The 25,053-nt window shown below is 43.8% G+C and overlaps 1 protein-coding gene across 11 annotated transcripts in view; it reads left to right on the forward strand.

Moving 5' to 3' along the window:
* The first annotated feature begins 1,025 nt into the window (after positions 1-1,025).
* SGSM3 (small G protein signaling modulator 3) overlaps positions 1,026-25,053 on the forward strand; it is a 35,817-nt gene continuing 11,789 nt past the window's right edge. For 9 of the 11 annotated variants that reach the window (XM_036866146.1, XM_036866142.1, XM_036866145.1 and 6 more), the window contains exon 1: positions 1,028-1,127. The gene's annotated coding sequence lies outside the window, so the exon portion shown is untranslated. Of the gene's footprint in view, positions 1,128-24,290; positions 24,377-25,053 lie in introns of all 11 variants that reach the window. The other 2 variants (XM_036866143.1, XM_036866152.1) reach the window with 2 other exon arrangements.

Below are 25,053 nucleotides of genomic sequence, written 5' to 3' on the forward strand. Positions count from 1 at the left end.
TGAATAACATGAAAGTGCTTTGTAAAGTGAGCATAATACAATGAGGTCATGACTGAGAATGCCTTAGTGTGTTTTGTAGGCTTCACCTGTGGTTCCCATTAATTCACTGCATCATCCCCACCTTGGAACACCCTTAGGAACCCGAGCTCAGGTTAATAAACAGCTCTAAAACGAAATTGTGGTACATCTCTTCAGAGTAGGGTGAAGTTTCTAGAAAAATATTCCTGTAATCCTGTTATAGCTTTTGGTGACCTTTCTAAAACATGGCAAGTGCTTTTTTTTTTTTTTTTTTTTTAAACTAGAGCCTGATGTCCACTGGGACCTGGATATCAAATGGAGATGGGCCCTGCTACCGTCATGGACTGTTCATTCGTACTGCACTTTAACATTTTCTCAGACAGCATCCAGTTCTCACAACCACCACAAGTTCACATTCTCATTTTATGGGTGAGCCAAATGTTAGCGTGGTTGATAGACTCAAATGCAGGCCTCTGACTACACCCTCTCATTGCATCATGCCCGAAGATTGAATTTCTCGGGTAGGACCTCAACCAATTTGTTACTAGTTGCGGCTCCTTCCAAGGCTTGTGAATTGTGTAAGAGTGGATCAGGCCGGTCTAGGAATGGTTTGTACACCCGTAAAGAAGGCACTTAAATGTTTAGAAAATGAATATCAGGTAAGCCGCTCCTTCCAAGAGCCCTGCCGCGTCTATTCCCCATCCTGACCACTGGTCCACCCCATATTCCCCTAACTCCTAGGGATGCAGCGCAGACGGGAGGCCAGGTGGGCATCGCTAGGCCAAAATTGGGCTTCGAAGGTCGCCTCTCCACCTCCACCCCCAGTAACGCTCGACCCCCCCACCCCCGCCGGAGGACGCGGCCTAGTCTCCGAAAGGAGGCTGGTGTGCGGGGTCCAGAAGCGCGCAAACCCCACCGCACCTCCCGGCCAACGGACCAGAAAGACTACAGCCCCCAGCATGCCCCTCGGCCGCCCGCTCGGCCCGGCGCGCGTGCGCGGTGACGCCGCCGAGCGCCGATAGGGGTCGAGCCTCCAGCCTGACAAGCTTTGGCACAGTGGTGGCGGTGGCGTACGGCCGCGGGGCAGCTGGACGTCGGCCGCGGGGCAGGTGAGTGCGGAGCGAGAGGTTGGCCGAGACTCGCTGGGTTTGCGGGGCCCGGCGCCCACCTGTGCCCCTCCGGTGGGGACGTGAGGGTCTGTGGACCGACCGACTGACCCACGGACTGACGGGCCGAGGAGCAAGGCGGCGCCGTAGCCGGCCGGCCCGGCCCTCGCTCGTGCGGCGCGCGGGGCGGGGGTCCCGGCTAGGCCCGGGCTCTCGAGGTCGGGCGCGAGGCCTGAGGGGCGCGAGGCCTGAGGGGCGCGGGCGGTGCTCGGGGCGGGGGGCGGCCTCCCGGGGCGGGACCCCCAGCCGGCCCAGCGGGAAGGGGGGCTCCTGGCGCCCGAGCTGAAGTGCCCTGGGCGCTCGAGCCCGAATACGGCCCCCTCCCGCGGCTGGGAGCAGTTTACAGAAGCCGCACCTCAGGCCGGCGACCTTTTTTGTTTTTTGGGTTTTTTGAAAAAACGGCTGCCTCGGATACGTTTACAGCAGCAAAGTCTTCTTCAGGTGTGACTTGTAACTTTACGTTAAAGATTCAAGTCTGGTGTCAGAACACGGGCTCAGATTCTGGCCAGACTCGGAACACACTGTAATATGGGTTTTTAACTCTGGAGAAATTGAGGCAGGTACTAGCCAGGACTCAGCCAGTGTGGTTAGGATTGGAATTTTGAAAATTATTCTCATACATGGTTTAATGATCGATCCAAGATGCTTTTTATGTGGGGCGGCGGGGAGAGGTGATTTAAAGTCTCTTTTTGGTGACGAATGACTGTATCATATTTTCCAGGCTTGTGCTGCATATGCGATTTGTGGTGGGTTGCTGGCTCTTTTTTGCTTGCTCTTTGGTGGGATATTTAGAAGTGTCTGGAATATTCTTTACCCTTCTTTCTTTTTCTTTCTTGGTAAATTCAAGTTCCTAATCAGACTCTGTTTCACAAAAAGTGAATTTTCAACTTCGACTTGTTTATTTGTAGCTTTTGTGATTGTTTATGATTAAGTTTGTAGGTACACATATATTTCCTCCTTTTCCTCTTTATCTCTTTTCTGTATCTTCCAGTTCTCTCTGAACTCTAAACGATGGAGTTATATCTTCTTTGTTTTACATATTTATTTCTGTTCTCCATGATTAGCTGGTAATTGATTCTAAATAATAGTCAACATCTTTCCTGTCTTTTAATAATCCCAGGTGCCGGTAGCCTTTTCATCACTAATTGTTACATTAGCCTGGGCTTTAGCCCTCTTCGTATCCCTTTTTAAGCATGGGGGTGTGTGATCTGGGAGAGAGGGCCGGGGTGAGGTGTTTTTCTTGACCAGATATAGGTAACAGCTGAACACGACCCATGGCATCAACTTTAGAAGGCTGTGAACAAAAATTGTTTAAATATTAATCTTGTGAATTTGGGAACTTGTCAGGTTGACAGAAGAGTCGGTGAGGTACCTCACAGAAATGAACCTGATGTCAGGGTAAAATATTGAGAAAGGATCTCAGGAATCATCTCTTTTATCATACCGCCATCTTTCAGTGCCCAGAGTGGATGCTGGGGACACCTTGTTGGCTTAGAAACTTAAACAAGGTTCTGTGTGTTTGTGTTTTTGGTTTCTCTCTTCCTAGTTCTCAATGAACGCTTTGGCAGGAGCTCAAAATCTGGTACATTTGATAATTTAACATCAGTTTCATCTGCTTATTCTCCAGATTGTCTCTCTTCCTCAGCTGGTGACATCAGTAATTTTCCACAGCAGCCATTCATGAGCTCATGCAGACTGTCACAAGGAAGTGGAATAGCACAGAGGGTGGCACATACAGGAGAAATAAGGGTCTTGTTTCTTTGCCGTCAGATATTACACAAGGAATGAGACAGGAATTCTGGACTGAAGCACAAACTATGCGGGAGGGGTTAGCAAACCAGACTCCAGGCTTCCACATATGGTAATAATCATTGGTACCACTTACTGAATCTCTTCTCTTTGCCAAGTGCTGTAATCGTCACAGTGAAGTGCAGGTTTATCATTGTCATTTTATATGTGTGTAAGTTGAAGTACAGAGGTTAAGTGATTTGTCCACAGACATAGTGACCGGGCCAGAATGCAAATTCAGGTCTCTGATTCTGACATCCCCGCTCTTTCTACTGCACTGTACTACCCTACCAACATATATGTTCAAGTCTTTCTCATTCTTAAAAAAACAAACAAAAGAACCCACCTTTCCTGTGGCCACAATTCTTCTTCAAACTACTGTCACTTCCCATCTGTTTCCTTTCTAGATTTGTCCTTAAAAAGCAAACTCTATGCCCTTCCCTTCTGTTTACTCCTTATTTCATTGCAGTCTGGCCCGCACCCCTCGACTCTATTGAAATTGCTCTCATGAACTCCACTCAGCCATTGATTGAATATCTACCTTAGGTACCATCTTCTAGACTTACAAAGAGGCTGAGCTATGGTTCTTGCCCTGAGGGAGTTTAGGAGCTAATGAGGGAGAAAAAGAATCTTATACGGGTCACTGTATGTTAACTCCTGACCGAGCAATCTTTGCTCTTGGGAGTGGGGGAGGAACACTTCACTGAGAAGGTGATAGTGGACTGCCAACAGAGAGAAACCCTAAGTTGTTCCAGGCAATGGTGTCAGGATTGCATGCTTAGGTGTGGACTTTCTGAAGTTGTAACTCGCCAGTGAGAGATGGTACAGTTGAAATATACAGCGTAGGCTTTAGAGTCTGCCAGACCTGGGACCTGAGCCTTAATTTCTTCTTCATAATACTGCCTACAGTGTCAGCTCTGTGAAAGTAGGGCCTTTGTCTTTTTTTTTTTTTTTTTTTTTATGGCTGTGTTGGGTCTTCGTTTCTGTGCGAGGGCTTTCTCTAGTTGCGGCAAGCGGAGGCCACTCTTCATCGCGGTGCGCGGGCCTCTCACCATCGTGGCCTCTCTTCCTGCGGAGCACAGGCTCCAGACGCGCAGGCTCAGTAATTGTGGCTCACAGGCCTAGTTGCTCCGCGGCATGTGGGATCTTCCCAGACCAGGGCTCGAACCCGTGTCCCCTGCATTGGCAGGCAGATTCTCAACCACTGCGCCACCAGGGAAGCCCCAGGGCCTTTGTCTTTTTCACCACCCCACTCCTCTCTCCTAGAACACTAGTCAGTAGATGTTTGTGGAGTGAATACCTCATAGGATGTTCAGCTCGTGGGAGGTGCTAGATTCTCAGCAGCACCATGTGACTGAAGTAATGAGGCTGACGTTCAGTGTGGTTTATGAACTGATTTTGAAGACACCACTGTTTGAAATAGTATACATATAATCACCTCCCCTTTTTGAACATTTAGGCTTGTTAATTTATGCTCACAATTCATAAATGAGGAGAGAGACATTCACCTCTTTTCTGTAGGCATAGTTAACTGCTAACTGTGTTTTCACTTCCAGTATTATGCCTCTTTTTCAGTTATAAACACATCTCTGCTTTTTCTAAGTGTTTGTGATGTAGGTTTTGTATGTATTTTTTTTCTCTGCTAATGTTCTGGATTGTTTGGGGAAGTTAATTTCTTTGGAATCATTAAATACCTTTATCAGTAAGAGTAACGTGAGAAATGAGATTGAAAGCACCAGTCCAGTTATCAGAAAGCTTATTCTTGGGAAGGGTCTGATTTCTAATTAGGACTAATAGATTTTTTTTTTCCTTAACAAAACCATACAACTATTCCTGGTCTTCCTAGATAACTAGTTAGCCTTCTAGCTAACATTCTAAAGACATGAAACAACAGATCATTTCCCTCTTCTTGTGTTTGAGTTTCATTTGTAAATATCCTTAATTTGTGTGACTTGAGGTTATGGGATTAAAGTCCAAGTACCACTTTTTTTTTTTTTTTTTTGCTTTTGCAGTCAGTGGGATATAGTAATTAGCACCTACAATAAAGTTCAAATTCTGGCTCTACCACTTTAAACTTTGAAAACTTAACAAAAGTGATATAGCTTCCCAATGCCTCATTTTGCTTATCTGTAAAATTAGGATAATTACTACTACTGTCACCACTCAATAATAGCTCTTATTTATTGGGTGTTTACTATAGACTTGGCACAGTTCTAAGAATTTTACTTCTATTAACTCAATCTTCACAGCCACCCTGTATAGTAGTATTATGCCCACTTAAGGTGAGGAACAGTGACAAGATGGTCACCTGAGAGTTGTAATAAAGGTGTTTAATAATGTGATGGGTAGTTGCACTAAATGACCTGTAAAGTTCTCCTCAATTATGATTCTCTGATTGAAATCTAAGTCTCCAGACTCTGAGCCCTAGAGATTGTTCTAGAACAGACTGTTCCTGCCTTTCCCTGTATGGCCAGCCTGGTTTCCTGTTGTCTCTGCCCCACACCCCTGCTTCACCCAGCCCCTTACATTCTTTTTTTTTTAACAGTTTTTTAAAAATTAATTTATTTATTTTTGGTCATGCTGGGTCTTCGTTGCTGCACATGGGCTTTCTCTGGTTGCAGAGAGTGGGGGCTACTTACTCTTCATTGCAGTGCGTGGGCTTCTCATTGCGGTGGCTTCTCTTGTTGCAGAGCACGGGCTCTAGGCACGTGGGCTTAGTAGCTGCGGCTCGTGGGCTCTAGAGCCAGGCTCAGTAGTTGTGGCGCATGGGCTTAGTTGCTCCGCGGCATGTGGGATCTTCCCAGACCAGGGATTGAACCCGTGTCCCCTGCATTGGCAGGTGGATTCTTAACCACTGGACCGCCAGGGAAGTCCTGCCCCTTACGTTCTTCACATCACCTTCTCATTGAGCCTTCCCTGAACACCTAATTTAAAATAGCAGCTTCCTGGGACTTCCCTGGCGATCCAGTGGTTAAGACTCCGCACTTCCAATGCAGGGAGCGTGGGTTCGATCCCTGGTCGGGGAACTAAGATCCCTCATGCCGCGCAGCCAAAAAAAAAAAGTTATTGTCTAACCCTAAGGTTTATAACAGCAGGAGGACAACCTCCTCTGACATCTTTCCTGGAATTTCTGGTGATAATGATGCTGGTCTGAGTGTAATGCAGTTTGCCTGTTACCATGTTGTTACCAAGTTTTTGATTCAGTTTGAGGTTGGGATAGTGGAAATAGGAGACTTAGCTTCTGGCCCGGCTATGTCACCTACTCTCTTTATGGCTTTATATGAGTCTTTTGACCTCTTTAGCCTTAGTTTCTTTCTTTTGAAAAAAGTAAGAGGGAGATGAACTCAAAAGATCCTTCTAACTTCATCATTTGTGACTCTGTTCTAAGAGCCTTTGCCCTGCGCCCAGCATTGAAGAAGCTAATGATCTCTAAACATAGGTGCAGGTCTGTTAGAGAAATTCATTTGCTCTTGTACTATGGGGATTCTCTCCTAATTTATATTTAATTTGGAATTTTCACAGAAATTTATGTTTCTTAATACAGTTGCTTGTATCATGTTTTAACTCTGCCTGGCTCCACTGGGCTCCATTCCCAAGTCAAGGTACATTGTTCTGACACACGCACAAGTGGCTTCTGTGTCTTCCCAGGGCACTGTGCTGGAGAATTGACAGCTCAGTTGTACTAGTCAGTGTGGTAGAGAGGGACCACTTAGGAGTCACTTCTGACTCACTGACTGATATGGGCAAGCTGCTTAACCTCTCTGAGCCCTGGTTTTCTCAAGTGTAAAATGGGGAGTGCTTAGCAAGTATGGTAAATGCTCAATAAACACTTTTCCTTCTTTCGTGGTATCTCCCTTCTAATACCTCCATCTAACCACTGCCACAAAGTACACAGGATTGGATTACCATACTGTAGGGTTATTGGGTAGGTGTTTTCATATCTGCAAATGAAAAATTCCCAGTAATTATATAGATGGTATGGCCAAATGAGTGACTTAAAGGTAGTTTTTGACCTCTGTGGTTTAATTATATGAGGAATAGGGACTTTGTTAACTATATTTATGATCTGTTCCTTTTAAGTGCCCTAAGCTCCTATGTTAATATAAAGCTTTAAATATAAATTTTTCAGTGCCCTTTTTTGCCAGTCAGCCCTCAAGGAGCTTTATTTTCCTCAAAAACTCTTGTCTGTATTTTTCAGAGCTACCTGAATGTCGAGTTGAGGTTAGGTACCCATTGTTTGTTTCACTTTTACTTCTAAGGGGGGTGTTGCTCCCCAGCCCTGGTGGCGGGAATGACAGAAGGTCCAGGCGGTACCTTGCTTCTGCTTTCCTTATCACAGTGCAGGTGCTTCCAGGCTGTACATCTTAGGGGAGTGATCCTGGGAGGTACTCAGGGAAGTGACCAGAGTACCTTGGGTGATTATTTTACAGGAAGACCTAGAGTGGATGGGCCTGCAGAAGCCTGCACAGGAGAGCCTCATTTACCTGGTGCTGCTCTGCAGGAAAGCGAGAGCCGTACCTGGGCTTGTGGAGTTCTGGCGGGGAGAATCCTGTTTCCCTCGTCTGTTTCCAGTCCGTGCTCTACCTTGCACAGTCGTGCCTAAATCTTGCCTCAAGGAACACTATCTCTGGTCACAAAGAAAATATTGACTCAGGGACGGGGAAGCAGCCCCAGCTGTAAGCCTGTGGGAGCGGGAGTGGAGGGAGTGGAGCGCAAAGTGGAGTTGATTCCTGGGTCGTTTTGCTCTTTAGCTGATGCCTGTTTGGAAGGAGGCAGTTTGAGAAATTTGGATGCCTTTTTCACTGAGGAGATTAAGAATAAAGTGAATACTAAACATGTTTTCAGCAAGAATGATTGGGGTGACTGGAGGGGGGAGCCAGTTCTAGAAGATTAGTGCCACTAGCTGCTTTATCGTGGTGTTTGGTGGGGCTCAAGTTTTGAGACTTTCTTTCCATACTGTGGTAATTGCTTCATTTAGCAGCATGCTCTAAGAGAAAGTGGTGGGTTCTAAGGTCTGAAAGAAGGGTGCTACGGCTGGAGCGTCGAGTGCGTGTCGAAGGCTGAGAGATGAGGCTGGAATGGTCAGCAGGGGCTACTAGCTCATGCAGTCTTATAAGTCAAGTTAACAAATTTGGACTTTTTCCAAAAGTCAGAGGGAAGAAAAGGGGCTTTAAAGAGGAGAAGGAAATAATCAGTTGCATTTAAAAAGGATTTCTGTGCTGGGTAGAGAGTAGAAGCTGCAGAATCAGAAATTCTGGGGGGTGGGCCCCAGCTGTCTGGGTTTTAAGAGCTGTCTGTTTTTTTTTTTTAATTTATTTATTTATTTTTGGCTGCATTGGGTCTTTGTTGCTGCGCGTGGGCTTTCTGTAGTTGCGGCAAGAGGGGGCTACTCTTCGTTGCGGTGCGCGGGCTTCTCATTGCAGTGGCTTCTCTTGTTGCAGAGCATGGGCTCTAGGCGCACGGGCTTCAGTAGTTGTGGCACGCGGGCTCAGTAGTTGTGGCTTGCGGGCTCTAGAGCGCAGGCTCAGTAGTTGTGGCACACGGGCTTAGTTGCTTCACGGCATGTGGGATCTTCCCGGACCAGGGCTCGAACCCGCGTCATCTGCATTGGCAGGCAAATTCTTAACCACTCTGCCACCAGGGAAGCCCTGTCTGGGTTTTAAGAAGCCCTACAGGTGATTCTGATACACTCTGCAGTTTGAGGACCACTGATGGAGGTCATTTAGGAGAGGGAACAATATTGTAAAGTCAGGGAACTAAACTCCATGGTATTGCTGAAGTGTAGCTCATGTTTTTTTAAAAGTAGTTATTTTATATACCTAAATAAAGAAATAAGATAAGCTAATAAAACGTACATTACATAATCAGTCTAAATCACTTACCTTGAAATGTCAATAAAATGGGCATAAGCCCTATATCCCACATTATGTGAGGAGGCCAACACCCTCCCCCAGGTTTTTCAAATTTAACTCCTTTAATTCTCATAACAACCTGTAAGGTAGGAATTACTATTCCTATTTTCAGACCTTTCTTTGATTTTCCCCTCAAACCACAGTCAAGGCTATTATGAGTCCAGCAGGCTTTCTTGAAGGTATGGATGACAAAGGGGTATTACCTTGCAATAGCACACTAACTTAAATTGGGGTTTGGATTGTTCTTTGCTTAAGAGGCATTTGGTCCACCCCTAAGACCTCCCCACTCCCAGGCACGCAGCATGTCACTGTCTCGTGGGTCGCTCTGTCCTGAAGGATGCAGCTCCTTACCCATCTCTGGACTGCTGTTCCCATCCCCTCTGTAGTCCAGGCCACTCCTATTTTCTGTTCTCCCCTACCTCCAAATTTCCATTAATTTCCTTTGCTAGACAATCGATAGATCTCTCCTAATCTGTGGCTTCAAGGTTTACCTTCCACCTTTAAGGAGCTTATCAAAATATTTTCCCAAAGATAAACCTCCTCTCTGGGAAGCATTCTGGAGCCAACATTTTTTCTTTTAAATAAATTTATTTATTTATTTTTGGCTGCGTTGGGTCTTCATCGCTGCACGTGGGCTTTCTCGTGTTGCGGCGAGCGGAGGCTACTCTTCCTTGCAGTGCGTGGGCCTCTCATTGCGGTGGCTTCTCTTGTTGCGGAGCACGGGCTCTAGGCGCGCGGGCTTCAGTAGTTGTGGCACGCGGGCTTAGTTGCTCCGCGGCATGTGGGCTCTTCCCAGACGCAGGCAGATTGCTTTCCTTCCTTCCTCCCTTCCTCCCTTCCTTCCTTCCTCCCTTCCTTCCTTCTTTCTTTCTTTCTTTCTTTCTTCATTGGGTCTTCGGTGCTGTGCGTGGGCTTTCTCTAGTTGCGGCGAGTGGGGGCTACCCTTTGTTGCGGTGCGTGGGCTTCTCACTGCAGTGGCTTCTCTTGTAGCGGAGCACGGGCTCTAGGTGCTTGGGCTCAGTAGTTGTGCCTCTCCGGCTCTAGAGCGCAGGCTCAGTAGTTGTGGCACATGGGCTTAGCTGATCTGCGGCATGTGGGATCTTCCCGGACCAGGGATTGAATCCGTGTCCCCTGCATTGGCAGGTGGATTCTCAAGCACTTCGCCACCAGGGAAGTCCTTGCAGGCGGATTCTTAACCACTGTGCCATCAGAGAAGTCCCAAGAGCCAACTATTAAAAATAGTAATTTTCCACTGTCCTATTATTATAATATTATAAAATTTTAGGCTCATTTTAGGGGTCACTAGGTTAATTACCTTGCTTCAAGTGACATCGTATTAAACTCTAATAGCAATAATTTGTTACTAATCTGTTCTTTGATTTCTGTTTACAAAGCTGACACTATACAGTAGAAAAGGCACATTTTTTTAAAATCCAAATCCTCTCCCAAACTAGAGGAATGTACTTCATTTAAAAAATCTTCAAAGGTCAAGTTCCTCACAGCACTGTTTTTATTGCAAAAATTGCTGTTAGGTGCTTAAATGTTGTATCTACAGATGACTACATTAGTAAATTATAGAACATATGGTTATAAAGACTCCATGATTACTGGGGAAATGCTGATAATTTGATGTGCAGTAGAGAAAAATATTTTAAAATCTGAAATATAAGAACTGTGTATGTGTGTAGAGAAAAACCAAAAGAGAGCATAGGAAAGAAGAAAGTGTGATTTATTGAGATGGCAAACTTGTGGCAGAATTTTTAAAAATTTTGATTTCTGTTAATGTCATTGTGTTAGTATAATTACAAAACTCAGAGGAGAGTCCCACACTTCCTTCCCATGATAAACCCAGTGACTGTATATGCTGCAGAGATTTTCTTCTGACCTATAGCTTACATATATCCTGCTACCACTTAAGTCTGTCATCTGTGTTCTCAGTGGAAAAGAACGGACCTGTGCAAAGTGCCCAGAAGTGCTGGGAAGAAGCCCCCCTGAGCCTCAGGCTCTGACAGCCAGTGTCCTACCTGACCCCAGCTCGGGTGTGGCTGGGGACCCAGTAAGCGCCCGGGCTGTGGAGAAAACTCCGGACAGGGAGGCATATCTGTACAAGTAGATTCGGAAATAGCATTTTTTCCCCCTTAGAGTCTGTCTTGCAAATTGATGTACTTTTCTGGTCTCCTGGTTTATAAGCATCTTTTTCCTTTAAACTGCTTTTAGTGACTTTTGCTTTGGGCAGAGTATTTCACTTCAGTGTACTGGAAAGAAACTGCAACTCCATGTGAAGTCAAACACCTGGGGATCTTGTTTAGCCTTAAACGAAACAAAACAAAAAATTGGCGTGGAAACCTGGTTTCAGCAGCTTAGGGAGTTCCTGACTTCACAGTTGCTGTTAAGATGTCAGATTCATGCTGAGCAGTGTTAGTAAAGTGTTAGTTACAAATTAGAGAGAAAGGGATCCTTTTCACAGTTATATATAAGCTATCTCTAATAGTTTGCACCTTTTTTTTCACTTTTGCTTTCTTTGGTTTCATATAATCCCTGTGGAGATGGATATTTGAGGTGATAAGTAGTAGCCCTGTGAGAGGAAGAGGAAGGCAGGATACAGAGAAACTGCATAGTTTATGTAAGTTCAGGCTTCATTTGTGGACCTCAGAAAACTCAAGGACACATTCTTATTCCCTCAGTGTTCTGTACTTAAACTGTAATTTTAAAAATTGAGATATAATTCATGTACCATAAAAATCACCCTTTTAAAGTATACAATTCAGAGGCTTTCAGTATATTCACTGTTGTGCAACCATCACCACTATCTAATTCCAGAATATTTTCATCACCCCCAAAAGAAACCACATACCCACTAGTAGTAATTCCCTATTTCTCCCTCCCTCCAGCCCCTGGCAACCACTAATCTACCTTCCTTCTCTATGGATTTGCCTATTCTGAGCATTTTATATAAATAGAATTATACATTGTGTGGTCTTTTGTGACTGCCTTCCTTCACTGAGCATAATGTTTTCAAGGTCCATCCATGTTGGTACATGTGTCAGCACTTCATTCCTTTTTATGGATGAATAATATTCCATTGTATGGATATACACATTTTGTTTATCCATTCATCACTTGATGGACATTTGGATTGTTTCCACTTTTGGTTTTTTGTTTTTGTTTTGTTTCCACTTTTGGACTATTATAAATAATGCTGTTGTGAACATTCATGTACAATTTTTGATGTGGTATAATTATTATTATTATTTTTTTAAAGCATTATCTTCCTCTACTATTTTAATACTCCGAGTTAAGAACTATCATTACCTGTATTTTGCAATTTATTTATTTATTTATTTATTTTGAGGTCTGGGCTCCAGTGAGCCTTGGTCATGTTCTTTTTATTTATTTATTTATTTATTTTGGCTGTGTTGCGTCTTCGTTTCTGTGCGAGGGCTTCCTCTAGCTGCAGCAAGCGGGGGCCACTCTTCATCGCGGTGCGCGGGCCTCTCACTATCGTGGCCTCTCTTGTTGCGGAGCACAGGCTCCAGACGCACAGGCTCAGTAGTTGTGGCTCACGGGCCTAGTTGCTCCGCGGCATGTGGGATCTTCCCAGACCAGGGCGCGAACCCCTGTCCCCTGCATTAGCAGGCAGATTCTCAACCACTGCGCCACCAGGGAAGCCTGGTATAATTACTTTTAAACACAATACCTCTGTACTTTTTCAAAAAAGAGAACATTTAAAATCAAAACCAATGAGCCCCATACTCCTACCACTTAAATAAGTTGTATTCCTTTTTATATTACCTTCAACATGTATATATTATATATTTTTTAAATGGCTGAAATCACATACTGTCTTCATGCTGATGACTCTACTTTTCTTCTCTTCCCTCTTCAACTCACTCCAACTGGACTTCCACCCTCACCATTAAAAATTAAAGCTCTCATAAATCGTAGCAGTGTTTTCTTAGGTCAGTCTCCCAAGGCAATAGAAATTTTAAAATGGGACCTAATCAAACTTACAAGCTTTCGCACAGCAAAGGAAGCCATAAAACGAAAAGGCAACCTATGGAGTGGGAGGAAATATTTGCAGATGATGTGACCGACAAGGGCTTAATTTCAGAAATACACAAACAGCTCACACAACTCGATAACAAAAAAAAACACAATCAAAAAGTGGACAGGGGCTTCCCTGGTGGCGCAGTGGTTGAGAATCCGCCTGCCAATGCAGGGGACACGGGTTCGAGCCCTGGTCTGGGAAGATCCCACATGCCGCGGAGCGACTAGGCCCGTGAGCCACAATTGCTGAGCCTGCGCGTCTGGAGCCTGTGCTCCGCAACAAGAGAGGCCAATAGTGAAAAGGCCCGCGCACCGCGATGAAGAGTGGCCCCCACTTGCCACAACTAGAGAAAGCCCTCACACAGAAACGAAGACCCAACACAGCCATAAATAAATAAATAAATAAATAAGAAAAAAAATTAAAAAAAAAAAAAAACTAATTTGTGACTTTAAACCCTGTATTAAAAAAAAAAAAAAAAAAAAAAAAAAAAAAAAAAAAGCTTTAAAAAAAAAAAAAAAAAGTGGACAGAAGACCTAAATAGACATTTCTCAAAGGAAGACATATAGATGGCCAATAGGCACATGAAAAGATGCTCAGCATCACTAATTATCAGAGAAGTGCAAATCAAAACTACAATGAGGGGACTTCCCTGGTGGCGCAGTGGTTAAGAATCCACCTGCCAATGCGGGGGACACAGGTTCAAGCCCTGGTCCGGGAAGATCCCACAAACCGTGGAGCAACTAAGCCCCTGTGCCACAACTACTGAGCCTGCGCTCTAGAGCCTGTGACCCGCAACTACTGAGCCCACGTGCCACGACTACTGAAGCCCACGTGCCACAACTACTGAAGCCCACGTGCCTAGAGCCCATGCTCTGCAACAAGAGAAGCCACCACAATGAGAAGCCTGCACACCACAACGAAGAGTAGCCCCTGCTCACCACAACTAGAGAAAGCTTGCGTGCAGCAACAAAGACCCAACACAGCAAAAAAAAAAAAAAAAAAACTACAATGAGGTATCACCTCACACTGGTCAGAATGGCCATCATTAAAAAGGCTACAAATAATAAATGCTGGGAGAGGGTGTGGAGAAAAGGGAGCCCTCCTGCACTGTTGGTGGGAATGTAAATTGGTGCAGCCAGTCTGGAAAACAGTATGGAGATTCCTTAAAAAACTAAAAATAGAGTTACTATATGATCTAGCATCCCACTCCTGGGCATACATCTGGAGAAAACTCTAATTCGAAAAGATACATGCACCCCAGTGTTCATAGCAGCACTATTTACAATAGCCAAGACACGGAAGCAACCTAAAGGCCAATGAAAAATGAATGGATAAAGAAGATGTGGTACATATATACAATGGAATACCACTCGGCCATGAAAAAGAATGAAATAATGCCATTTGCAGCAACATGAATGGACCTAGAGATTATCATACTAAGTGAAGTAAGTAAAACAGAGAAAGACAAATATATGGTATCACTTATATGTGGAATCTAAAATATGATACCAATGAACTTATTTATAAAACAAACAGACTCACAGATACAGAAAACAAACTTATGGTTACCAAAGGGGAAGGGGGGGTGCAGGATAAATTAGGAGTTTGGGATTAGCGGATACAAACTACTATATATAAAATAGATAAACAATAAGGTCCTTCTGTATAGCACAGGGAACTATATTCCGTATCTTGTAATAACATATAATGGAAACAAATATGAAAAAGAAGATGTATATATATATGTATAACTGAATCACTTTACTGTACACCAGAAACTAACACAACATTGTAAATCAACTATACTTCTATTTAATTAATTAAAATAAAAAGTTCAAGAAAAATAACACAATTAAAGCTCTTGTCAGTATCACCACCAACCTCCAGCTTGCCAAACCAATGACCAGTTCTCTGTCCTCCATACCACTTCACCTCTAAGTAGCACCTGACACTGATGATCACCTCCTCCTCGTAGAAACACTTTCTTCTCTTGGTTTCCACAGTGCCACACACTGCTAGTGTTCCTTCTACTTCACTGGTCACTCCTCAAACTTTATTTTTGTATATTTTTCTGCGTAACCTCTAAATGTTGGAATGTTCCAGGATCTGGTCCTCAGCCCCCTATTCTGCATTCTCTCCTTAGCCACGACATCTAGTCCTGGTGATTCTCAAATTCACGTCTCCAGTTCTGACTACTGCGAACTCTGTGCTCATATATACAATTGCCCAGTTGACCTCTCCACTTAGAGGTCTAATAGACATCCCCACTGAACGTGGCCAAAGCAGATTGCTTGCTAACCATGAAACCTGCTCTCCCCCAGTCTCCCTTCATCTTGGTTAATGGGATCTGCACAGTTGCTCAGGTCAAAAGCCTAGGAGACATCATTGATTCTTTCCATTATCTACCTCTATATCTCCAAATTATATCCAGAATCTAGTTACTTCTCATCATCTCAAATGTTTTGGTCCAAGATACCATCTGTCACCTGGACAACTATAATAGTTTCCACTCTAAACCCCTCTGTAGTTCATTCTTCACAAAGTAGCCAATGTGATATCTTTAAAAACCTAAGTCAGACCATGTCATGCCCATGCTCAAAGCTCTCCAATGGCTTCCCATTAAAATAAAATCCAGAGTCTTTGCTATGAGCAGTAGGCCCTACATAATCCAGTTCATCCTGTCTTTCCAGTGATAATCTGCTACTTTCCCCCTCATTGCTCCATCTCAGACACACTTGTCTTTTATTTCTCCAGTGTGATAAATCTTTTGTTCCTTAAGGTCCTTGCACAAGCCGTTTCCTCTGTTTGAGCTTCTAAGTCTTTGCAGAGCTGACTCCTTATCATTCTGGTGTCAGCTGAAATGTCATCTCCTCAGAGAGGCCTTCCCTGACCACCTATCAAAAATAGTCCTGCCCCTACCTGCCTCTGAAATTATTCTTTCATTTACTTATTTATTGTCTGTTTTCTGTCACTAATATTAATAGCTGGCTTTATTAAGCACATACTATGTGCTATGTATTGTGATAAATATTTACATTTTCTCATTTGTCATCCTCATTTTACAGATGAGGAAACTGCAGGTTCATAAAAGCGAGAACTTTGTCTGTCTTGTTTTACTGCTGTATCGCTTGCATGTGGAACAGTGTCTGGGGCATAGTAGTTGCTCAAAAAATATTTGTTGGTTGGATAGATGAACAAAAGACTCCTAGGTTTATATTTCTAGTTTTTACATCTCCTTGAAGATGTAAACTTGTGTATCCAGTCACCTGCTTAACAGCTCCGCTTGGATTTCTAAGAAACATTTAAATTATCCTACAGCTCTTCATTCCCTCCTCCCCCAAACCTGTTTCTTTCCCACTCACCACCGTATTAGTAAATGTCATCATCGTAAACTCAAGAGTTCAGACCAGAAACCTAGGCGTCGCTTTGGGATGCTCCCTTTCTTCACTCCCCACATCCAACCCAGAAGCAAGGCCTATTGGTTCTGCCTCTGGTTATATCTTGAATTCATTTACTTCTCCCCACATCCACTGTCACCACTTTAGTCTCACTCCCCACCATCTTTCCTGGAGCTTGTACTTCCAAACTGGTCTCACTGCATCCACTCTTGTCTCTCCACAAGCCATTTACCAAACAGCAGCCAAAGTGATTTTTTAAAAAACGTGTTAGTTCACGCCACCGCCATGTTTAGGATCCTTTTGTAGCTTCCCATTGTCCTTAAAATCTAAATCCTTCACTGTGACCTACAGTCCCTTGACAATCTGGGTGCCTCTACCTCTCCAGTTTCCTCTTACCGTTGTCCCCCTTGTCCGCTGTGTTTCAGTTACTGGGCTTTCCCTTCTTCCAAGGCCTTCCCCACCTGAGAGCCTGTGGACTTGCCTTTCTTTCTGCCCATGACTCTACCCCCATCTTTGCAAGGCTGGCTTCTTGTCCTTCCGGTTTCAATTCAAGTAGTGTGTCAGTGATTCCTTCCCTGGATTCTTTTTGGTTTGGTTTGGTTTTTGGTATTTTGTGGGGGGGGGTGGTGCAGTAGAAAAAAATAGCTTTATGCTTTGCCAGGCAAACCGTCCCTGGATTCTATATCACATCACCCTTTTGTTTTATTCAGATCACTTGCCATACTCTGAAATTCTTATTTATTTATCCATCTCTTTGTTTTCTGTTTGATTTTCCCCCTCTAGATTGTAAATCATTGTTGCCCTAGCACATGACATGTGTTGGGGAAATATTTGGGGAGTAAATGACAGATATACACGTTTCTGAGTGCACATGCTACATACATTTTCCCTTAACATTATATCATAAATAGTATCCATATTTCTTTAGTCCCTATAATTGGAATTCTTTTTTTTTATATATAAATTTATTTATTTTACTTATTTATTTTTGGCTGCATTGGGTCTTTGTTACTGCGCGCGGGCTTTCTCTAGTTGCGGCAAGCGGGGGCTACTCTTCGTTGCAGTGCGCGCGCTTCTCATTGCAGTGGCTTCTCTTGTTGTGGAGCACGGGCTCTAGGTGCGTGGGCTTCAGCAATTGTGGCTCACGGGCTCTAGAGCACAGGCTCAGTAGTTGTGGTGCACAGGCTTAGTTGCTCCGCGACATGTGGGATCTTCCCGGACCAGGGCTCGAACCTGTGTCCCCTGCATTGGCAGGCGGATTCTTAACCACTGCACCACCAGGGAAGCCCGTACCACAGTTCTTTATCCATTTACTAGTTAAAGGACCTTTGAGTTGTTTTCAGATTTCAGAGTTTGGCAGTCACAGATAAAGTTGCCACAAACGTTTACATACAGGTTTTTGTGTAAACAAAAGTTTTGTTTTCCTTAGATAAACATACCTAGGAGTGGGTTTGTTGGGTTGTGTGGTAAGTACATGTCTAACTTTATAAGAAACTGCCAAACCTTCTTCCAAAATTGTGGTACCATTTTGCATTTCTACCAGCAGTGTATGAGGGTTCTAGTTGCTCTGAATCCTCATCAGCACTTAATATTGTCAGGTGGTTTGCTTTTTAATTTAAGCCATTTAATATGTGTATGGTAATATCTCATTGTGGTTTTAATTTGCATTCCTTAATAACTAATGACGTTAAGTATCTTTCTGTATGCTTGTCATCTGTATATCTTCTTTGTTAATGTTTCTGTTCAAATCTTTTGCCCATTTTATTTTTTTTAAATATTTATTTATTAATTTTTGGATGTGGTGGGTCTTAGTTGCAGCATGTGGGCTCTTCGTTGTGGCGCACAGGCTTCTCTCAAGTTGTGGTGCACGGGCTTCTCTCTGTGGCACGCAGGCTCCAGAGCACATGGGCTCTGTAGTTGTGGACTCTGCGGCATGTGGGATCTTTGTTCCCCTACCAGGGATCGAACCCGTGTCCTGTGCATTGGAAGGTGGATTCTTAACCACTAGACCACCAGGGAAGTCCCACCCATTTTATATTTTTAATTGGATTGTTTGTTTCCAGCTCACTGAGTTTAGAGAACTCCTTATATTCTAGATACATGTTCTTTATTAAATGTGTGATTTGAACATATTTTCTACCACCAATGGCTTCTGATAAAGTCTCATTTAATCAAGTTTTTTCTTTTATAGATCATACTTTTAGTGCAATATCTAAGAAATCTTTGCCTAACCAAGGTCACAAACATTTTTTCCTATGTTTTCTTCTAGAAGTTTTGTACTGATTCTTCTAGGACCATTTGTTGAAAAGACTATCCTTTCTCCATTGAATTGCATTTATATGTTTGTTGAAAATTAATTATTTACTTTCCTAGGGCTGCCATAATAAAGTATCACAAAGTGGGTGACTTAGAACAACAGTAATATTGTCTCACAGTTTTGGAGGCCAGAAATCTGAAATCAAGGTGTCGGCAAGGCCATGCTCACTCTGAAACCTGTAGGGAAGGATCCTTCCTTGCTTCTTCCAGCTTCTAGTAGCCCCAGGCGTTCCTTGGCTTATTACACCATAATTCCAGTCTGTGCTTCACATGGTGTTCTCCCTGTCTCTTCATATTTTCTCTCTCTATATATCTGTGTCCAAATTTCCCCTTTTTATAAGGACATGAGTCATAATGGATTAGGGCTTACCTTAATGAGGTCGTCTTAAGTTGGTTAAATCAGCAAAGACCCATTCTCCAAATAAGGTCACATTCTGAGGTACTGAGGGTTGGGACTTCAACATATCTTTTTTTGGGGACACAACTCAATTCATAACGTTAATTGACCATATGTATGGGTCTATTTCTGGATTACCTATTCTGTTCCATTGATCTATATGTCTTGCCTTTTGCCAGTGTCACCTGTACTACATGTAGCTTTATAGTAAGTATTGAAATCAGGTAGTGTGAATTCTCCAACTTTCTGCTTTCAAAATTATTTTGAGTATTTTGATTCCTTTGCTTATCCATTTAAATTTTAGAATCAGCTTGTCAGTTTCTGCAAGATATCCTACTGGGATTTTTTTTTTTTTTTTTTTTTGAGTATAGCTGCTTTCCACTGCTGTGTCAGTTCCTGCTGTACAGCATAGTGAATCAGCCATATGTGTACATATATGCCCTCTTTTTTGGATTTCCTTCCCATTTAGGTCACCACAGAGCACTAAGTAGAGTTCCCTGTGCTATACAGTAGGTTCTCATTAGTTATCTGTTTTATATATAGTAGTGTATATATGTCAGCCCCAACTCCCAATTCATTCCACGCTCCCCTTTCCCCTTTGGTATCAATACATTTGTTGTCCATGTCTGTGTCTCTTTCTGCTTTGCAAATAAGATCATCTATACCATTTTTCTAGATTCCACATATATGTGTTAATATACCATGTTTGTTTTTCTCTTTCTGACTTAACTTCACTCTGTATGACTCCTACTGGGATTTTGATTGGAATTATGTTGAATCCTGTCCTTGTTCCCAATCTTAGGGGGAAAGCATTCAGTCATTTATCATTAAGTATGATGTTAACTGTAGGATTTTTGTAGATGCCTTTTATTAGGTTAAGGAAGCTTCCTCTATTTCTAGATCTCTGAGAGTTTTTTATCATGAATGGATGTTGACTTTTGCCAAATGCTTCTTTTGTATCTATTGAGATAATCATATAGTTTTTCTTCTTCAGTCTGTTGATATACTGAATTACATTGATTGATTTTTTAAATATTGAACAAGTCTTGCATTCCCAAGATAAATCCCACTTGGTCATGATGGTATTGTTTTTATGTATTGTAGAACTTATTGGCAAAAGTTGTTCATAATATTCTCGTATTATCCGTTTAATGCCTCCAGGATCTGTAGTAATGTATCCTCTTCCATTCCTGATAATATTGGTAATCTGTGTCTTCTCATTTTTCCTGTTCAGTCTGATCAGAGGTTTGATTTTATTGATCTCCAAAGGAACAGATTTTGGTTTCATTGATTTTTCTCTTTTTGTTTTCTGTTTTATTGATTTCTGTTATCTTTATTGTTTATTGCTTTTTTTTCTTCTGCATACTTTGGACTAAATTTACCAATAAATTCAACAACTTGGATAGTGGACAGATTCCTTGAAAGTACACAAACTATCAAAGCTCACTCAGGGGACTTCCCTGGTGGTGCAGTGGTTCAGAATCTGCCTGCCAATGCAGGGGACATGGGTTCGAGCCCCAGTCCAGGAAGATCCCACATGCCGCGGAGCTACTAAGCCTGTGCGCCACAACTACTGAGTCTGCGCTCTAGAGCCCACAAGCCACAACTACTGAAGCCCGCGCACCTAGAGCCCGTGCTCCACAACACGAGAAGCCACCACAGTGAGAAGCCCGCCCACCTCAACGAAGAGTAGCCCCCGCTCTCTGCAACTAGAGAAAGCCTGTGCGCAGCAACAAAGACCCAACGCAGCCAAAAATAAATAAGTAAATTAATTTTTTTAAAAAAAAGCTCACTCAGGAGGAATAAAGATAATCTGAGTAGCCTTATCTCTATGAAAGAAATTGTAGTTGAAAATCTTTCCATGAAGGAAACTCCAGGCACAGGAGACTTCATTGGTGATTTCCTTTCAACATTTAAGGAAGAAATAATACCGGTTTCTACACAAACTCTTCCTGAAAATGGAAGAGGGGGGACTACTTCCCAAATCATTCTATAAAGCAGATATCATCCTGATACCAAACCTGAAAAAGGTGTTATTAGGAAAGAAAACTACAGTCAAACATCCTTCATGAACATAGATGCAAAAATTCTTAACAAAGTTTGGGCAAATTGCATTCCACAATTTCTGAAAAGGAAAATACATCACAATGACTCGGTAGGGTGAGCTTCAGGTATTATTCCTTGTGTTGCTTGCAGGTGGCTCTCTTCCCAACTTTGGGTAGCCTCCTCACACACACGCTCTGACCAGTATTCACATGAAGATTTGGGGGTGCTCTCTGCAGATTTCTGGAGCTCTCTGTGCAAGTCTCTGCTCTACAACTTCAGGCTGCTTTGGCCACCTCTAGCTCCCAACTCAGCTCCTCTGCCCTCCTGGGTGCCCAGTCCTGGCTGCAGACCCTCTCCAGGTGGTAGCCGGCCGTCACAGGGCTCAGCTCAATTGTTTTCTCTTTCTCAGGCTTCACTGTCCTGTGCTGCCTGTCATCCAATGTTTGAAAACCATCGTTTCGTGTATCTTTCTGGCTTTTTAGTTGTTCAGGTTGGGAAAGTAAATCCAGTCCTTGTAACTCCATCTTGGCCAAAAGCGGAAGACCATAACTGGAATATGAAATGATTAAATCACATTTTATTGTGTCAGTATACCCAGATTTGATTAATTCCCCTAATGTTTGACATGTAAATTGTCCTCATGTTTTTGTTGTATAGGTGGTGCTGAAGTAGACCTTTTCATGTACATACCTTTTCGCGTCTATTGAATTATTTCCTTAAGATAAGTTTCCAGGAGAATAGTTACTGGATCAAAAGGCATTTTTAAAAATTTACATGCTTAAAGATGACAGTCTTTTAATCTTCCTCCAGTATACTTCTTGTTTTTCAAAAGTTTCTGCCTCTCAGTACCCCTGTGACAACATCAGGGCCGCCAGTGATGTGGCTGCTTTAGCCAGCTCCCAGATGGCTGCTTTCAGGAAGGTTTCCATAGGGACTGGAGGCTGGAAAAACCTGCCCGCCCAGGTTTGCAATATCACTTCTGGCTCCTGTTGGGAACTTGGGGACTAGGGGGTAGTTGGTAAGAGAAATGGCATATACGTATTATTGCAGAGACTCATTAAAATATATCCAGATCTGACCGTTTCTCACTGTCCCCATGGTAGCAAAGCCAACATCATTCCTACTGTGTCACCCCCTCCTGCCCTGCAGTCTTCTCTGCACAGCAGCCAGAGAGAGCTTTGAAGTCCTAAATCAGATTCAGGTTTGCCTCTGCTCAGAACCCTCCTGTAAGGAGGATAAGATCCAGTTCTGTACTGCACTCTAAGGCCCTCCTGAGCCGGCTGCACCTCCCACTGTTTCCTCCTCCCCCTCCCCCTCCCCAGCTCCTCCCCAGCCCCTCTGCCCTGCAGCTACTTCACTTGCCACCTCTGTTTCTGCCTTGTCTTCACCCTGCTGCTCCTGCTGCCTGGATCTTCCTTCCCTCAGGAGCCATAGGACTTGGTCTCCCACTTCCTTTTGTTTGGGCCTTTGCTTGGATGTCACCTTATGCTCAAAGAGCTTTTCCTGACTACGTTGGCTACGTGGCTCCTCTCTCCTGACTCTCCTGTGCCTTATCCTGCTTTATTTTCCTCAGAGTCCTGTAGTTAGCACCATCTAACACAGCTGTGTTTATGTTTGTTGTCTGATTCTCTGCTGTGATGTAATGGCTGGGACTTTGGTTTTTCACTGTTGCGTCTCAACCCTTAGAACCATGTGTGGTTCGTGGCGGTGCTCAGTAACTGTTGACTGAATGAATGAGGGGGGCAGGCCAAGGCTGGGAAAGGGAGCTGTGGACTGAGAATTGTCTTCCCAGGCCCCTCAGTCCTCCACAGCCAGAGACAGCTCTTTTCTTCCACTTATAGACAACGCCTGCTTCCTCCACACTTTCTCTGCCCTTCTGGAAGAAACAGCCAAATCACTATCTCTGAGGCGTCAATGACGAGGAGTCTTTCTGATGATCCCAGCTGGCATATGTTACATTGAACCATACGGAGTTGTCGTTTTTACAGGTTGTAATGGCTGAATGGATATCAGCAGTATCGTATGGCCTTGAGTAACCTCAGTGTAGAGGGCCCAGATAGTCACAGTAACTTTCTGGAAATTATGAGGACTCCTGCTAATTGCCTGCTGCTTCCTGAGCACTCGCTGTGTGTCAGTGTGCTGGGGCTCTTTGCGTTCTCACTTCATCCTCATAACCATCGTGAGACATAGGTACTGTTACTCCAGTCTGTGGAGAAGAAAACTGAGACTCAAAGAGGTGACGTGAACGTGCCCAAGGTTATAACAAGGGGGGAGCCGCAGAGCCGGGATTTGAATCCACATCTGTCTGTCTGGAGAGGTCTTCACTTTAACCGCAGCGCCGTCCGGCCTCTGCACAAAGGTGGCAGAGGATGAGTTTGGAAGCCTTGCCCTCCTAACGCTGGTGCCACAGCAGTGTGCCTGCCCAGGGCTCCAGGCCAGCGGTGGCCTGGCCGAGCACGAGGTTATTTCCTGGCACTGTCAAGCTGGTGGCCGAGTGACATCATCTCCCCAGCATGGTGGTGCAGGGGGCACATTTATCAGGGTCCATTTGGGAGACTGTACGTGCGTCTCTTCTAGGCTTGTTTTCTCGTGTGTGAGGACCAGAGATAATCTGCTTCAGAATATGCTGTGAGGACTGAACGGTGACGTGATTTTAAGAACTTCTAGCTCAGTCCCTTTAATGTTAAAATACTTGCTCCATCCAGCACAGAATTCTGATTCAAACCAGGCCCCGCATACCTGTTATACTGAAGGAAGACGTTATGTTTTCCTCACGCAGAACAGATAGACAAGTCTAGGATGGCTGGCCCATTAGGGAAGCGGGTTCTGCCATCTGTTTCTCAGCAAGGCTTGCCTGGAAGCAAGAGGGCTCCCTCCCAGCTGGGCATCAAAGCCTCCATGATGGGCATTTAGCCCAAATGTGGCCCGGTCAGGGTGTGTCTGGGGGCAGGAGTAGAGGTTGGTGACCCAGCTGAGCTGCCCTTGGGACAAGCTGTTTGGCCCCAGATTTGCAAGTGTGTCTTCAAAGAGAACTGGGATTTTTTTCATGTGCCCATTTTTCAACATTCGCTGGAGTAAAGGGTCCATAGGGTAATGTTTTCTCACGCTTCTCACGGTGCCCTCGAAGTGGTTCTTTGATTTTCCTTTTTTGTTTCTTTCTCACTCACCTGACCCTTCTCATTTACCCCGAATTCCCAACAGCAGACAGCACGCAGGAGACGAGGCCAACAGCTGTCACCTCTGAGCTCCTGTCACCTGAAAAATGGCGAAAGGAGGTCTAGGCCTAGGTGAATATGATTCTAAAACCTAGAAGGCAACTTGCCCTAAAATATTTCACCCACATCTCCGTTGTTACCTTCCATTTATGTTACCTTCCTTTCATTTCATGGTTAGAAGTAAAAGGTAGAAGTAAAAGGCTTCATATTCAGAAAAAGGCTGAGAAAGCCACCCCTCAAACTGCATTTCTGTTGAAGCTCGAGTGGGTGATAATAGGCTCTTGCCTGTTCTGATAGGAGCAGGCTAGAAATAGGAGTCAGAGGGAGCCCCAAGCGCTGACGCCTCAGCTGATGGCTTATTTATTTTTTTTAAATTGAGATATAATTCACATGGTACAAAGTTCGCTATTTTTAAAGTGTATAATTCAGTGGTTTGAGTATTTTATGCTGTTCTGTAACTATCACCACTCTCCAATTCCAGAACTCTTTTCATCTCTGCAAACAGAAACCCTGTACCCATTAGCAGTCACTGTGCCTTCCCCTCTCCTCCAGCCCTTGGCAGTCACTAAGCTACTTTCTGTGTCCAGGGATTTGCTTCTTCTGGACATTTCATTTAAATAGAATCATACAATATTCATCCTCTTGTGACTGGCATCTTTAACTGAGCATAATATTCTTAAGGTTCACCTGTGTTATAGCATTATTAGCACTTCATTCCTTTTTATAGCTGAATAATATTCCATTGTATG

This window comes from Balaenoptera musculus, chromosome 10, assembly GCF_009873245.2.
Source record: "Balaenoptera musculus isolate JJ_BM4_2016_0621 chromosome 10, mBalMus1.pri.v3, whole genome shotgun sequence".
NCBI lineage: Eukaryota > Metazoa > Chordata > Mammalia > Artiodactyla > Balaenopteridae > Balaenoptera > Balaenoptera musculus.